The sequence below is a fragment of the Pleurodeles waltl genome, chromosome 9 (genome assembly GCF_031143425.1).
Source record: "Pleurodeles waltl isolate 20211129_DDA chromosome 9, aPleWal1.hap1.20221129, whole genome shotgun sequence".
Classification (NCBI taxonomy): Eukaryota; Metazoa; Chordata; class Amphibia; order Caudata; family Salamandridae; genus Pleurodeles; species Pleurodeles waltl.
The window spans coordinates 887,260,013-887,275,211 of NC_090448.1; positions in this window are offsets into that span (position 1 = coordinate 887,260,013).

Sequence of the window (15,199 nt, forward strand, 5' to 3'; positions counted from 1 at the left end):
TGTTCCAAATCTCTCAGAAAGCAGAGTTGCCAAAAATGGGCTGGAAAAATTGGTCTTAGATAATTGCTGGTTGTGTTAGTGTATTTAACAATGAATTGGCATGAACTACTCTTGCACAGAATTGAATAATCTTTCGGATCATGTGACTTCTAGCAAAGCCAGACATCCCCTCAATATTACTCTGAAGTTCTATGCTATCCAGTTAATTTAATTAAAATGTAGAAATCTATCTACAACTTTACAAAATGCCTGCCACGCCAGTGAGACTTCTGAAGCAGAAGAAAATTCAGATTCTTTACTATTGATATACTTCATTGGTATATTTCATTGATACAAATCTGGAACTCTGTCAGCTCCAAGGTTTTTTTACTGACACAGTCTGCTTCAAATTCCATTATCCCCGTCTTTCTTGAACAAGAGGTGCTTCCGACTGAAAAGCTCCGAATAAACTAAAGTCAACCAAATTAAAATGGGAACTTTTGGTCTGGAGAAGGAAAGAGGTAGAAAGACAGAATGAAATCTAAAAGGAACGAGGTAGAGAAGCACGGAGAGTGAGAAAAAACGAAAAGACAGGAGAAGCCTGGATCACAGCTGCTGGTGTGTAATAAAATCACAATAATAGACAAATGCAAAAGGCAGTAAAATGTTAAACATCTACCATACACAAAAGTAGGCACTTAGGGCTATATGTATTGTGCATTCCACCAATCACTAATGCCCAAATCCCCAGAATCAGGCCGTTTGCAACAGGTGAAATGCATTTTGTGATGTATGAATCCCAAAATGCGATTCAGCAACATGTTACCGAATTGCAATTTGGATTTGCGAATACATAGCAATTCATTGTTAGAAAGCAGCATGTTCAGGGGGTCCCTCCTAATAACGAATTGCAGCGGTATGCAAGAATGTTTTGTGACCAAATTGTGGTTGCAAAAATTAGCATTTTACCAACGACTTCACGTAGGTGATAACCCATTTGCAAATGGAAGGGGTCCCTAAGGGCCCCCTTAACTTTTGTCAATGTTTGTGAAAATATTTTTTAACAGCAGGCAGTGGTCCCACAGACCACTATCTACTCTTAAAAAATGAAAAGAAAACTTTTCATTTTTCATTTTTAAACGCATCCAGTTTTCCTTTAAAGAAAACAGGCTGCATTTTAAAAAAATGGCTTTATTTAAAAGTAGTCACAGACATGGTGGTCTGCTGCCCTCAGCAGCCCCCCATCCCTATGATTTACATGTTCTTAATTGGTTGCAAATTGCAATCTACTTCAATATTAATGAGTTAGGTCAATTTGCGACCTATTAGAAAACACTTAATAAAACTCATGGAGTTTCACACATTAGGGATAGCGATGACCTAATTGTGATTTACAGAGAATTGCAATTAGGTTATCGCTTTTTCTAAAAATTATACATCTGGCCCTCACTCTACTACTGAAAGCTGGAGCCCAACCAAAAATCATATGACATTAGCACCAGTAATACGATTTTGGCAGGGTGCGGGAAGCAAGAGGACCAAAACAGCATCCCTGAGTGAAGTAATGGAGAATTTATAAAACAATGAAGGTGACAGAAAATCTATATTGATATAGCTGTCCAAAAACCCATGGGAAGAAGTCAGCACGTTCTTGATAATTTCGGATATGTATTCACCAGGGCAATAGGATGGGCATCTCAATTTCATCATTTGCAACTGACAGGGAGAGAAATAAGCAGGAAGTGGACCTTTTTGCCATGCTTCATTGCAACGCATTACATGGTAATTTGCAATAGACAGTTCAATTTCTTAGCGAACCCTGATAGAAAAATCAGTTACAAATGGCTCTCTCTCCACCATTCAGTTGTGGCAGGCCAGCAATGGCCATTGGATTATGTTTGACTTATGAAAAAAAAGATGGGAATTCTAATACTTATTTAAAAGTATAAACTAAAACAAATAAATGCCACTTGCCTACATGAATAGTGCCAAGATATAATTGGAATAATCTAAAACGTTCTTCTTAGGCCCTTCTTATGAGTAGGTAGGAAAGTGAGTGGCATTGACTTAATCCAGTAAAATGTCTATATTTCTGGAAATATCTATATGTCTGGAAGACAGGATTAACGCCAAATGAAATTATGATGGAGCATGCCATGAGATTGCCTTCTGCACCAGCAAATGCACTTGTGAACATTACAGGTGACATGATACCTTATTACTGCAAATGATTGGCTGGTGTGGTGTGGTGTGGTGTGTTCTGTTTCTTGCAGTGCTTACTTTGTAAATAAAAATGTGCTGGTGCCCAAAGCTCTCCTCTTAAACACATGGCTGCTGCAATTAAATGTGTGAGTACAGGTTACTGAGGCAGCATAATCCATCTGTGGCATCTTTATTCCATTTATATCCACTCCCTGCCCCTTCAGCTCACCCCCTCAGCTTTCTGCTTTGTGTCATTGTGACTCTTTTTCGTTATTCTCTTCCTCCATCTTTCCCATATGTGTCTTTTGCTCACAGTAAATGCCTGAGGCAGAAAAATAAGTTCCGCACCGGAAACAAGAAGCACAAATTAAGCACTGGTTTCTTGGCAGCTGCCACTGCAATTCTGAATCAAGAGCAGAGCTACTACCTTAGATGTGGTGACTGGGTGCTGATAATAAAGCATGTAAAGATGTCCAGTCTGGAGCCAAGGTGAAAAGGCCCCTACTAGATTATTTAAATCATGAATACTGCTGTTAAATGTGCTTGAGTACCAAACTGGGTGAATGCATTGCATATCCAGAGAACCAGAGATACGTATAGAGAAATAGTGTTCTTTGAGCCATTACAGAGAGCACTGGTGACTGTATCAGTGCCAGGGGCATAACAAAGGACCCCACAGCCCCGGCAGTGCTGGGGGCCCTATGCCCCAGGGACCCCCTCAGCACAGCAACCTGGTATGAGAGCTCCTGAGTAAGTCCGGAGGGGGCCCCTCCATGTACTTTGAAGGAGCCCCCCTCAAGTTTTGTTACACCAGTGACCCCCGCAAATTGTACAAGAACAAGGCCTGGAACTCCGCTCTCATCACCCACCAACCCGAACACAACAACAGCGTCCCTAAAGCTAACAAGAAATATAACAAATTCAACTTCTTGCCCGACTATCAGGCCCCCTCAAACACAGCAATAGAACAACATCCAAATGCCAGTTGGTACATTGTTAAATTTAGGCTGATGAAAAGCCTCCACAAACAACCGCAGCGCAAATAGAGAATGAGCTAGGACAATACAAACAGGAGCCCGTTCAAAGCCGCCCCTAAATGCTACCACCAAATGATCCGGGCCACCAAACAAGCTGCTCCAGCAGACCACATTGATGCCAGCACAACAGAAGCAAATAAATCTTTGCCATTGTGAAAGACTTCACCTCACTATCGGCCGCCTTAACTCGATCACCTCCTTGAAGGACCTCTGCAACAATCTCTGTCAATTCTTCAGCAACAAAATCACCGCCATTTGCAGCAAATTCAGCCTGCAACCGAATATAAGAGGCCTCTTCAAATGCCTCCTTATCCTATCCGAAGAACCAATACCATCCACATTGCCCATCATTACCCCAGAAGAAACTGCTGTCACCATGGAGTCCATCCATTCAGAGGCCCCACTGGATCGCTGCCCCCATCACCACGCCTACTCTAGAGGACTGCAACCCATCAACACCATGCATACACCCATTCTGAATGCTTCCACCTCTGCTGTGACCTTCCCAGATGCTTGGAAACATGAAGCTGTCCTCCCATTGCTGAAGAAACACTCTGTGGACCCTTCAGCACTTGCAAACTACAGACTGATCTCCATGCTACCATTCTCAGCCACAATTTAAGAGAAAATCATCAACAGACACCTCACCAGATACCTCAGTGACCACCAACTACTTGACAAACACTGCTAAGTCTGACTTCAGACCTAATCGCAGCATTGAAACTGCCATATTTGCTGCCAAGAATGACATCAACATGATGCTGGACCGAGGAGACACTGTGACCCTCATCCTCTTGGCCCTCTCCGCAACATTTGACACAGTCTCCGACACCCTCATTATCCAATGCCTACACAAGATTGGAATCCAAGGCAGTCACCCTGATGGATCTGCTCGTTCCTGACTATAAGGACCCAGTCAGTCAGCCTGGCATGATATACATTGGATGCCAGCGATTTCATCTGTGGGATTCTGCAAAAATCCTCCCTGAGCCTGATCCTCTTCAACATATACATACTCCCTCTAGCCAGCATCATTGGCTCTCACGATATCAATATTTTCTCCTGTGCCGATGACACACAAATATTTCTCTCCCTCACTGACAAGACTACCCGTTACCCGGATCAACTTTAACTCCCGCCTGACTGAAATTGCCCACTGGATGAAGGCTAACTGTCTAAAGCTGAACACCAACAAGACCATAATTGCGATTTTCAGGCAGAGCAAATTACTGTGTGACTCCACCTGGTGGCCAACAGAGCTAGGACTGACAACCGCCAGCACCACCCATGCCAAAAACCTTAGGATCATCAGCAGCAGAAAACTCCACATGACTGCCTAAGATAATGTTTCCAATGCCTCATGCTGCCATACCCTTAGGATGCTAAGGAAGATTTTCAAAGGGCTACTGTTATACATGACAGTCTTAAGGTAGTCTTCCCCCAAACTTTTTGCCTGCTTGCCTCATGTTTTGCTGATTTCTTTTTGATGACCTTAGGACTCTGAGAACTTTACCTTTGCGTTGCTCTCTCCCTAAAACATGTTTTCGTTGGTATATACTTCATTGGCATAATTAATTTACCTACAAGTCCCTAATAAAGTGCATTACATGTGCCCTGGGCCCATAAATTAAATGCTACTAAAGGATCTGCAGCACTGCTTGTGTCACCCACTTAAGTAGCACTTAAAACATGACCCAGGCCTCCCGTTGCTGCCTGAATGCAGTTTACGCTGCCATTTCGACTTGGTATCTAAAATCCCTTGCCAAGCCTTAAACACGCCTTTTATTGCATGTGGTTCACCCCAAGGGTAGGCTCTAGATATCCCAAAGGGCAGGGCGCCATGTAATTAAAAGGCAGGACATATACTTTCTAGTTTTACATGTCCTAGTAGTGAAAAACTCCCCAATTTGTTATCGCTACTGTGAGGCCTACCACTCTCATAGGATAACTTTGGGGATTCCTTATTACATCTAATAAGTTGTAATTCCTGATTAGGGAGGGGTAGATCTGTCATGTTTGGTACCTATGGAAATGTAATGATAAATCCTCTTTATTAGTAAAGCCTGATTTATTGTTACCATTTTGAAAAAGACACTTTTAGAAAGTAGTTGGCATTTTCCTGCTTTTCCTGCAACCTGTCTCCAACACACTTTTGGGGTGGGGTGAAAGCTGGGCTTTCCCTCTCTAGACAGCCACACACAAAGGAAACATAGGTGTGACCGATGTGCCATTAACATCCAGGTGGGCCATCCTGGGCAGAGTGGGAGGAACAAGATGGGCACAGCCTAAGACATAGACATGAATAGGCTATGTCCTGTCCCACACAAAGCACTGCTTAACACCCTTTAGTGAGTCTGAAGCCAGGGCAGAAAGGGAGATCCTGTGTGCCTTTCAAAGCCATTCTTTAAAGTCTCCCCCACTTAAAAGGTACCACTGGGTATAAGAATTGGACTTCGGACTCTACCAACTCAGTACACCTCTGGATCTGTGGATACTCTGCCAACTGTGCTGACCTGCATCCCCCCTTGCGTGGGTGAGAAGGACTTGAGTCACATCACTTGAACCCAGAACCAGAGTGACTCCAAGGGCTTACTGACTTGCCTCCTGTTTGCTGAAGTCTTAGGGACACAAACGACTTCCAGACAATCACCTACAGCACCTGGACTCTGCCAACTGTGAGTCTTTCCCTGCCAAGTGGTTCCAAATTAGTCCTGGGACCTTGGAAATGGGTATAAAGTGTTGCTCCAATCCAAAACCAACGCATCAATGCCATTGCGTGCTCTGATCCGGCATGTCTCCATTGATGCTGATGCATTGCCACTGCTGCAAGGACCGGTAACATCATATTGCTGACTGTGTACTTCCTCATCTCCGTTTCCAATCCATTTCTGACTTCGTGTAGTTTTGAACCAACGCAACACCTACCTCCAAAGGATCTACAACGATGCATCACTTCCCTTGTTCCTGCATTTCCGTAGTTGTTGATGCAACCAAGGTACTTTTCAGTGGGCCAAGGATGGTCCCTGTATCCGTCCTGCGACCTATTGCGGTAGGGCTGACTTTTCAGATTTGACCCAGTCTAGTGCCACCCGGTTTGAACTTTGTGCTTTTAAGCACTACATTTCAATTTATCCTTTAAACATCATAGCTCAAGTTCTCCTTATTGGATTTTTGTAGTTTTGTTTTTGTTTTGTTCATGAAATTAAGCTCTATTTTGCTAACCAGGTGTGGTATATTTTTGTGTGGTGTTTCCACTGTTTTACTGTTTGAAGTGTTGCACAAATACGTAACACATTGCCTCTTAAGTTAAGCCTGACTGCTCTGTGCCAAACGACAAGAGAGTGAGCACAGGTTAATTTAGGGTGCGTTGGTGACTTACCCTGACTAGGGTTGTGGTTCCTGCTTGGACATGGTGCGTACCTATACCAACCAGAAACCAAATTTCTAACAGCTACCAATTAGCATCCAGAAAACTATTACACACGCAATGGACAATGGGAACACCCTCTATACTAGGAAGAAAAAACTCCTCAGAAGGCTTCAAACCATTCGCAACTCAGTGGCCAGAATCATTCTCAGCCTCCCAATCCCCATTCACATCACACCACACCTGATGTAGCTCCATTGGCTCCCTACTCAAACAAGCACAGCTCAAACTCCTCACCCACACTTTTAAGGCACTACACAACACTGCCCCAGCATACCTCAAAAATCGCATCTGCTGTCACAAACCTTCCAGACACCTCTGCTGAACTGGACTTGTACTGGCACAAATCCCTCGCATAGGGAAACAAGATCCGGCGGTTAAGCCTTTTTCTACATTGCTCATAAAGAGTGAACTGACCTGTTGCTACACTTAAGAGCTTCCTCCTCACTTCTTGAATTCCCCAAGAAGCTGAAGGCTTAGTTTTTGAGTAGTCCCACTAGGCCCTAGAAGTCCCTAGACTTACACCTGCTTAGTGCCAGGATAACCTCCTGCATGATGGTGTGTTCTACATAATCTGTATAACAGTATTACCTAATGTAGAAGTTAAGGTATGCATAGTGAGTGCACTCAGTTCAATTAAGTCAAGAACTGAGAACCACATAGTTTTCACGCTGCTTTCACACTAATGCACATAACTGTGACCCAATGCATTTTCAATGAGTACAACACCATATGAACATGGATCGGGAAAGCACACTCTGCTGACTCAGGATTTTGTGTGTGGATTAGCTATGTTCCCTCTTTTGTTACCAAATCAATAAAGTCCATCCACTAGGATACTACAACTAGAATTGTGGTTCATGTCAAATATATAGCCATGCGTTGGATCTGTATCTGCAGACCTTCACCTCTGGGCAGTAGGCCAGCTCACAAAGCTGGATTTGGTTGTAGTGCTAATGTTGTTCCATGCAACGAGCAAAGATTATCTTGCCCGGTACTTCATGGGAATATAGTATCACCTCTAAGACCTCTGTGTGGCGAAGACATGTAAAGAGGAACTTGAGAGTGTCAAATGTGTGCTCTATGAAGCCTTGTGAGTGTGCTCTTAAACCGCTGTTGAGGCACAGTGATTGAATGCAGAGAGAGCGATCCTCTGTAAATCCGGATGCTCTTTCTCAAGAATTGTCCTGTAGCATACTGAGCAGTGAAACTTACACTGATGCCATTGTTATAGAAATGTTGGGTCTCTGGTTGGATTACCTATGGTGCTTTGTGTAAATGATAAGTGGGTTACGGAAAAGCAGCTTTGGGGTGTTTCATACATATGTTCTCCTTCTGCCCCCGTTTTGCACTGGTCTGTCTGTGTGTGTGTACTTATTCAGCATTTCTGATTTATGGGTAAGCATTTTGCAATGTTATTTTATGAGTAGTCAAGATATTTCTGTACTTCTAGGTACAGCTACATGTATATTGTTATTCACAGTACATCATATTTTTTGAGTTACTGTGTTTAATTTTTAAAAGTCAACTGTATTTAATTTGTACATTGCCAGTCTTTGGTCGCTATATATCGATTCACCTTTCATTTTTTAAATTGTTTTTATTAGCATTTCAACATAACTATAAACATGGACATCAGACGTTCTGTTCTGTAGGACCACTTGGTTATATAGGATACAGTAGTAGTTCTGTCCATACTTCAACCCTCCCACTCTTTCCCCCCAAAAAAGTTTCCAAATCAGAAGTGGGAACTATGCGTGAGTCAGTGGATCATTGTGGGCCGTTGGCTATCCCCCCACCCCTCGAGATCCATATCCCAGAAGGCCCCAAACATGAGGATTAGACCCAACCCCGATCACCCAGTGCTTGTGAGACTTATGTCTCTACATCAGAGTGGTGGTCCCCAACGGTGTAATCTATTAAGGTCTGAGTCATAGCATTCAAGGCCAACACGTTGTCCCGAACCCTTTCATCCACTCGAGACCTCTGTATATGCGCTTCCTCAGCGCCAGCCCATTCTAGCATATCCCTCCTCCAATCTGCCAGTGTAAGGGCTCTAGTGCTCAGCCAACCAATTGCTATCTTGTGTTTGGCTACCACAACCACAGTTTCTTCTTGGGGTTATCAGGTATGAGGTACACAATGCATTGTTTGATTATGCAAGTCATCACCCAGTTTGATGAGTGCTCAAGAAGTTCTAAAATAGCTTTCCAATATTCCCCCACAACTGGGCATTGCCAGACCATATGTATGAAGTCTGCTATTACTGTACGATATCAAGTACAGCCCTGGGACCTGTCTAGATATATAGTATGGAGAGAGGTATGGCATGTGTGTCATATAATAGTGTGTTAGTTTGAATGCCGTGCAATGGGCAAGTGTTCGTACCCCTGTCTGTATTTTGTACCAGTCTTAGGGGGAAGAGGCTTCTCAGACATCCGCTGACATGTTTCCTCTGGTAGAAGGGAGGCACACTGTCTATCCGTCTGTAGAACAAGATATACAATGGTGATACCTTTATGACCCCCAGCCACTGAAAGCATAGGCAGTAGTGTCTGTGTGGAGTTGGGTACCTCCAGAAACGGGGGACACAACTGTTGTGCTATTGCTGTAATTTTGGCATACTGAAGAAAATGTCTGGAGCCCAGCCCAAATGTCTCAATTGCTGCCCGCAATGTGATAAAACATCTGTTCGAAGGAGCAGATAATCCAGAGATCCAGGTCTGGGGCATACGTTGCGCACCGAATTACCCTCCAGATTTTCTTCTCCCACAAGTGACCCATAAGGCGAATCAAATGCGGAAGGGATGTTGGTAAATCTCAGCCCCTCATCAAAATCTTGTGTGTGTGCTGTCCAACGTTGCCCTCTCCGTTAGAATCTATATCTAGCCAATAAATAGCATGTTGTAGGTGGGCCGCCAAGTATGAGTTCCAGATATAGAACCTCCAACCCTCCTCTTTCCTACTCTTTTCAAGGTCTGTAGGCTAGCCTTGTACCACTTCCCAGCCCAAAGAAGTTCTAGTAATAGGTGGTCAATCTCTTGGAACATATGATGAGGGATTTCATACATGGCCCCTAGCATAACATATAATTAACGAGGTAGGATAACCATTTTTATAAGGGCATTTTTCCCCATCAACCAAAGTTTCAACGCATTCCAAAAAGTAATTGAGGGGCATAGGCCAGCCACAACTCAATTAAAATTTAAGTTGTATGTTCGTTGTTCCCCATGAGCAGCATGAATCCCAAGATATTTAACAATATCTACCCGCCACGGTAGAGCTGCAGGTGGTAGGCGTTCCAACAGTAAATCTATCAAACGCCCCAGGGGAAACAGTGCTGACTTAGTATTATTGACCTGCAGAACTGAGAAATGTGAGAACTCCTGAAGAATGTTCAGCATTAGAGGGACAGAGATATCTGGTTGGTGCAGGTAAACCATTGCATTGTCTGAGTATAAAGAGACCACATGTACTGTGGCTCCTATCTGCAACCCACCTCTACGCAGTTTCTGGCATATCGCCATGCCAATGGCTCCATTGCCAGGGCAAATATCCAGGGTGACAAAGGGCACCCTTGACGTGTACCTCACTGTAAAAGGATTTCTGATGGCATGTGTCCCCCGTACGCACCCTGGCTATCGGGCATTATACACCAACTTGATCCAACTAATAAAGGTGTGACCCAGGCCCATTGTGTCAGGCATGCTTCCATCACTAAGATACAATGCCTGTTCTACATCTGAGAAGGTCAGAGCGTAGGGATTATCATCCAATTCAAGGGCATGCAGGATGTGGGCCAGGCGTCATATATATACCAAACTGGGAAGATAGGGCAACAGCCTTGCTGCTAAAATGTGACTAAGAAGTTTCTGGTTCACGATAAGCTTTGAGATTGGGTGGTACATACCTGGTGCGAGGGAATCTTTGCCAGGATTTGGCATTAGTACAACATGAGTATTCTTGATCTTTCTTTTCTTCATCATGCCAGTGTAATTACCTGGCTTTCCTGTTTTTTTGTTTAAAATTGTTGTTCTTTTGAGTGACCTGTGCAAGATCCAATTCAACTGGGTGAGTGTACTGCAGAGCCTGCTTAGTTTGTGATTCTTCTTGAGAAGTAGTGGGAGTTACGTTAGACAAATTAGCCTTCCAACAGCTTGACCTTCACTTTTGTAGATGTATGAGTGGTAAAAGTGCTTTACCTGGGTCTGTTTTTAATTTTTCCTCCTGCTTTTGTGAGTGGCAAAAAATTCCAATTGACATATGCTGCGGATGTACACTCATCATACTAGCAAACACTGTTGCAAACCAGTATGTGGATTTTACCATGAAAGTTCTTACTTACGTACTTAAATTTACTTTGTTTAAGGTTACATTGTACATTAATAAAAAATGTGTAGGTATACATTTTTTACGGTGTTGATTGTTTCATGCATGTGTGAAGCGATTGAATGTTCAATGATAACTGTTAATGGGTCTGTTAATTTGTTTGGTAGGGTATATTTTCAACCAAATATCTTCTAATGTCAATACACTGTTGCTCCTCACTTAGTGTTTGTGTTAGGAAGCTCATTTGGAAAATAATAAAGGTGTTTGCTTTTATGAGTGAATGAAGACTTCTAAAGTGTACTGCTATCCAGTAAAGGGTGTCCTGGCTCTCCTCAGGGATACTTAGGACAAATGAGTCATGAGGTGCTGAAAAGCCAAAAATGTAGCTGCTTTTTAAATTCCGGGTAGTCCGAGATGAGGCTGAAATGAACCAAGAGGGAATTACAGAGCTTGAAAGCCAGATAGGAGATGACAAGGCCACCAGAACGACTGCAAGAAATATGAGCAACCATAGTCAGATTGCAGAAGAGGAAGAGAGTGATCAAGCAGGACAGTAGGGGTGACATTTCTGTCTCAGGTACACGAAATCAATGTTATGTGTGGCATGGTGAAAATGCATAGAGTTTTGAAGACGGCATGTTTGTGCACTGGCTGCCAGGGGAATTCTGTATGTCTAGAAGAAATAGAAGATCAGTGAGTATGAACCAGGTGGCAGAGTGCTGCAGTACCTAGAGCAATCGAATCAGTTTTTCTGAAGCACTCAGGTAAAAGGGGTTTCCAGCATCAAGGTGTCACGTAATCAATGCTTGAAAAATGGCCTTATGTGAAGAAATGGAAATACTGTTCTGAGCATGTTTAGAATGGAAAATCATATGCCAACCACTGGCTTACTTGAGATGAAAACAAGAGTTTGTTAATCACAATAACTACAATGAGGGCTTATTGCCAAAGAGAAGAATGTCATTTTTAACCTCAAGTTTTAAACAGTTTTTTTCACCCAGAGTGTCACTTGGGACATGCGCACATGTCACAAGTCATGCCTGTGGGCATTATTGTCATGGATGGACACTTTGGCCCTCATTATGACATTGGCGGTAAAACCCACTTACCGCCACGCTGACGGCTGCCAACTTACCGCCGTGGAGGCGAATATCCGGTCACCATATTATGACACACACACACCAATCTGTCAGTATACAGCCACATACACAAATCCACCAGCCCAAAGGTCAGTGATAAACTGGCGGTATCAAAACCCACACCATTATGCCAACAGAACAACGCCCATCACATTATGACAAATGAATCACCATGGCGGTAAACCATTGACAGTACATACTGTCGCGCTCAAAATGGACACAAACAAACAAAACAACACCACATTGGACAATTCAAACAACACACACCTGACACCCATACATATACCACACCCACACACCCACACCACTATAAAACACATACCCACATTACCCACAACCCTTTACCATTACAAACCATTGCCAGCAGAGAGACACCAAGACCACTGACACAACTAGAGCCACACACTATTCACACCTATACACCACTCACGCACCCCACATCACACACCCCAACACATTACCCAACACACCCTCACCAACACACCTCCACAACACCCATGGCATCACAAAGACACCCCCGTTTCACAGAGGAGGAGCTAAGAGTCATGGTGGAGGAAGTTATCAGGGTGGAGCCACAGTTATTTGGAGCACAGGTGCAGCAGATATCTATAGCTAGGAAGACAGAGCTAAGGCAGAGAATCGCGGACAGAGTCAACGCCATGGGACAGCACCCACGAACTATGAATGACATCAGGAAGAGGTGGAACGACCTACGGGGGAAGGTACGTTCCATTGCAGCAAGACACCAGCTCGCCATCCAGAAGACTGGCGGTGGACCCCCACCTCCTCCCCCACAACTAACAGCATGGGAGGAGCAAGTCTTGGCAATCCTGCATCCTGAGGGCCTGGCTGGAGTAGGAGGAGGGCTGGACTCTTGTAAGTCAACTCTCTACTACTACGACCCCCCTACCTGCATGCCATCACATACCCCCACCCTCATCCTCACTCCCATCACTCCAACACTTCCCACACACCCCACCATCATATCTCACTCATCCCAATGCCAAGCCCTGCATGCTCTACCAATGCATGGACACCACTCACAGCCCTGCATGGACACTCATCACTAAAGCATGCACACTATAGAGTACTAACTATCCCACCATACACCAACGTACACAAGTGAAAGCTGCCAGGGCAAATCCAACCAAAGAGGGCAAGCCACGGATGCACAATATGTCAGATACAGAAACCATAACACATCATTTACATCCCCAAAGGTACCCCAGCCAATGTCAGCCGAGAGGAGGTGCCAGCACTATCCAGTCCCCCAACTGAAGAGGCCCACAGTGATGACAGCAACTCTGGTCCTTAGGATCTGGATGACCTACCTGGCCCATCAGGGACCACTGCACAGCCGGTTACCCAGGCCCAGTCACACACAATCACAGAGCCTCCACTATCAAGTCACACCACCACAGCACCTACCCAGCATACCCATACAGTGTGTCCACCTCTACAGAGACCCCAGGCCACACCTCATACCCAAGACAATCAGGGACCTGGGGTCAGTGGAAGTGGGCACACGGTTCAGGGGACAGAGGCAAAGGCCAACAGGGAAACTGGGAGGATTGCTGTGCGCCAGGGTGAGGACAGGCCCAGGGAACCGACTCTCCAGGAGGCACTTGCAGAGATCCTGGGAGCTTATCAACATTACCAGGACACGATGGGCAGGATCCTGGACAATGTGCAGGAGAACAGGCTGCTGCAGTAGGGACAGTACCAGGGGATCAGGGAGGACTTGCAGGCCATCTACAACACCCTGATCTCCATAGCAGGGGTGCTGGCAGACATGGTCAACATTCCGAGGGAGGCAGTCTCACACCAGCGGGTCTCTGCCCCTAGCCAGACATCTGGACAGCCTTCCACTTCAGCTGCCGCTAGTGGGCAGGAGGCCCCGCCATAGGACTCACAGGCCACCAGCACCCCTCCCCCTGCAGAAGGTGAACTACCCCGCAAACGTTTCCTGCGATCAAGACAGAAGCCAGAGACACTTGCCCCTCCATATTTTAGCACTTCAATAAACACCCTTGGAAAAAAAAGAGGTTTGGAGGATGTCATGTATATCAAAGATGTATTCATTGAAACAGGTACAAACATTGCAAATCAACTGCACAGAAAATTAGCATAGATTAATGACCTGTAGCTGGCTGCAGTGATCACACCAGGAGTATATGTCAGGTCACCAACATCTGCAAAATGAATTGCCAGAGGGATCAGTCAGTGGGCATAGAAGTGGGAAATATCAGCAATCCATTGCCAAACAAATTCAAACAAATGTAATTGAAATGTGAAGTAACACTGTCCTACCTGTGTGTCATTGGAAGTATTGTCGGATCATAGATGTTCAGTTGTCCACATCCTCATCCTCTGCCTCCTCATCCTCACTATACACAGGGTCCACTGCTGGCACACGGGCATCCCCAGCCTCCTCCTCCTGCAGGAATGGGACATGGCGTCTGAGGGCCAGGTTATGCAACATGCAGCATGCCACCACTATCTGGCAGACCTTTTTTGGTGTGTAGCACAGGGATCCACCTGTTTGATGGAGGCACCGGAACCTGACCTTCAGGAGGCCAAAGGTCCTTTCAATTATCCTTCTGGTTCACCCATGTGCCTCATTATAATGTTCTTCTGCCCTTGTCCTGGCATTCCTCACAGAGGTCAGCAGCCATGATAGGTTGGGGTAACAATAGTCACCTGAAATATTGAGGGACAACAATTGGCCACACACTATCCCATATGGCCCACACCATACCCATACACCAACATATACTGGGTGGGAACCAGGGCTCACCTATATGCCACACCCTGTGTCTCTATTGTTGGGCCATCACATTTGGGATGCTGCTATTCCTCAGGACAAAGGTGTCAGGCACTGACCCAGAAGACTTAGCATTGACGTGGGAGATGTACTGGTCCGCAAGGCACACCATCTGTACATTCATAGAGTGGAAACTCTTCCGATTCCTGACCACCTGTTCAATCCAGTGGGGGGGTGGGACAAATGCAATTGCCCCAATTATGTTGGGGATATGTCCCATTGCATAGAACTCGGCCTTCACTGTGGCAAAATCTTCAACCTG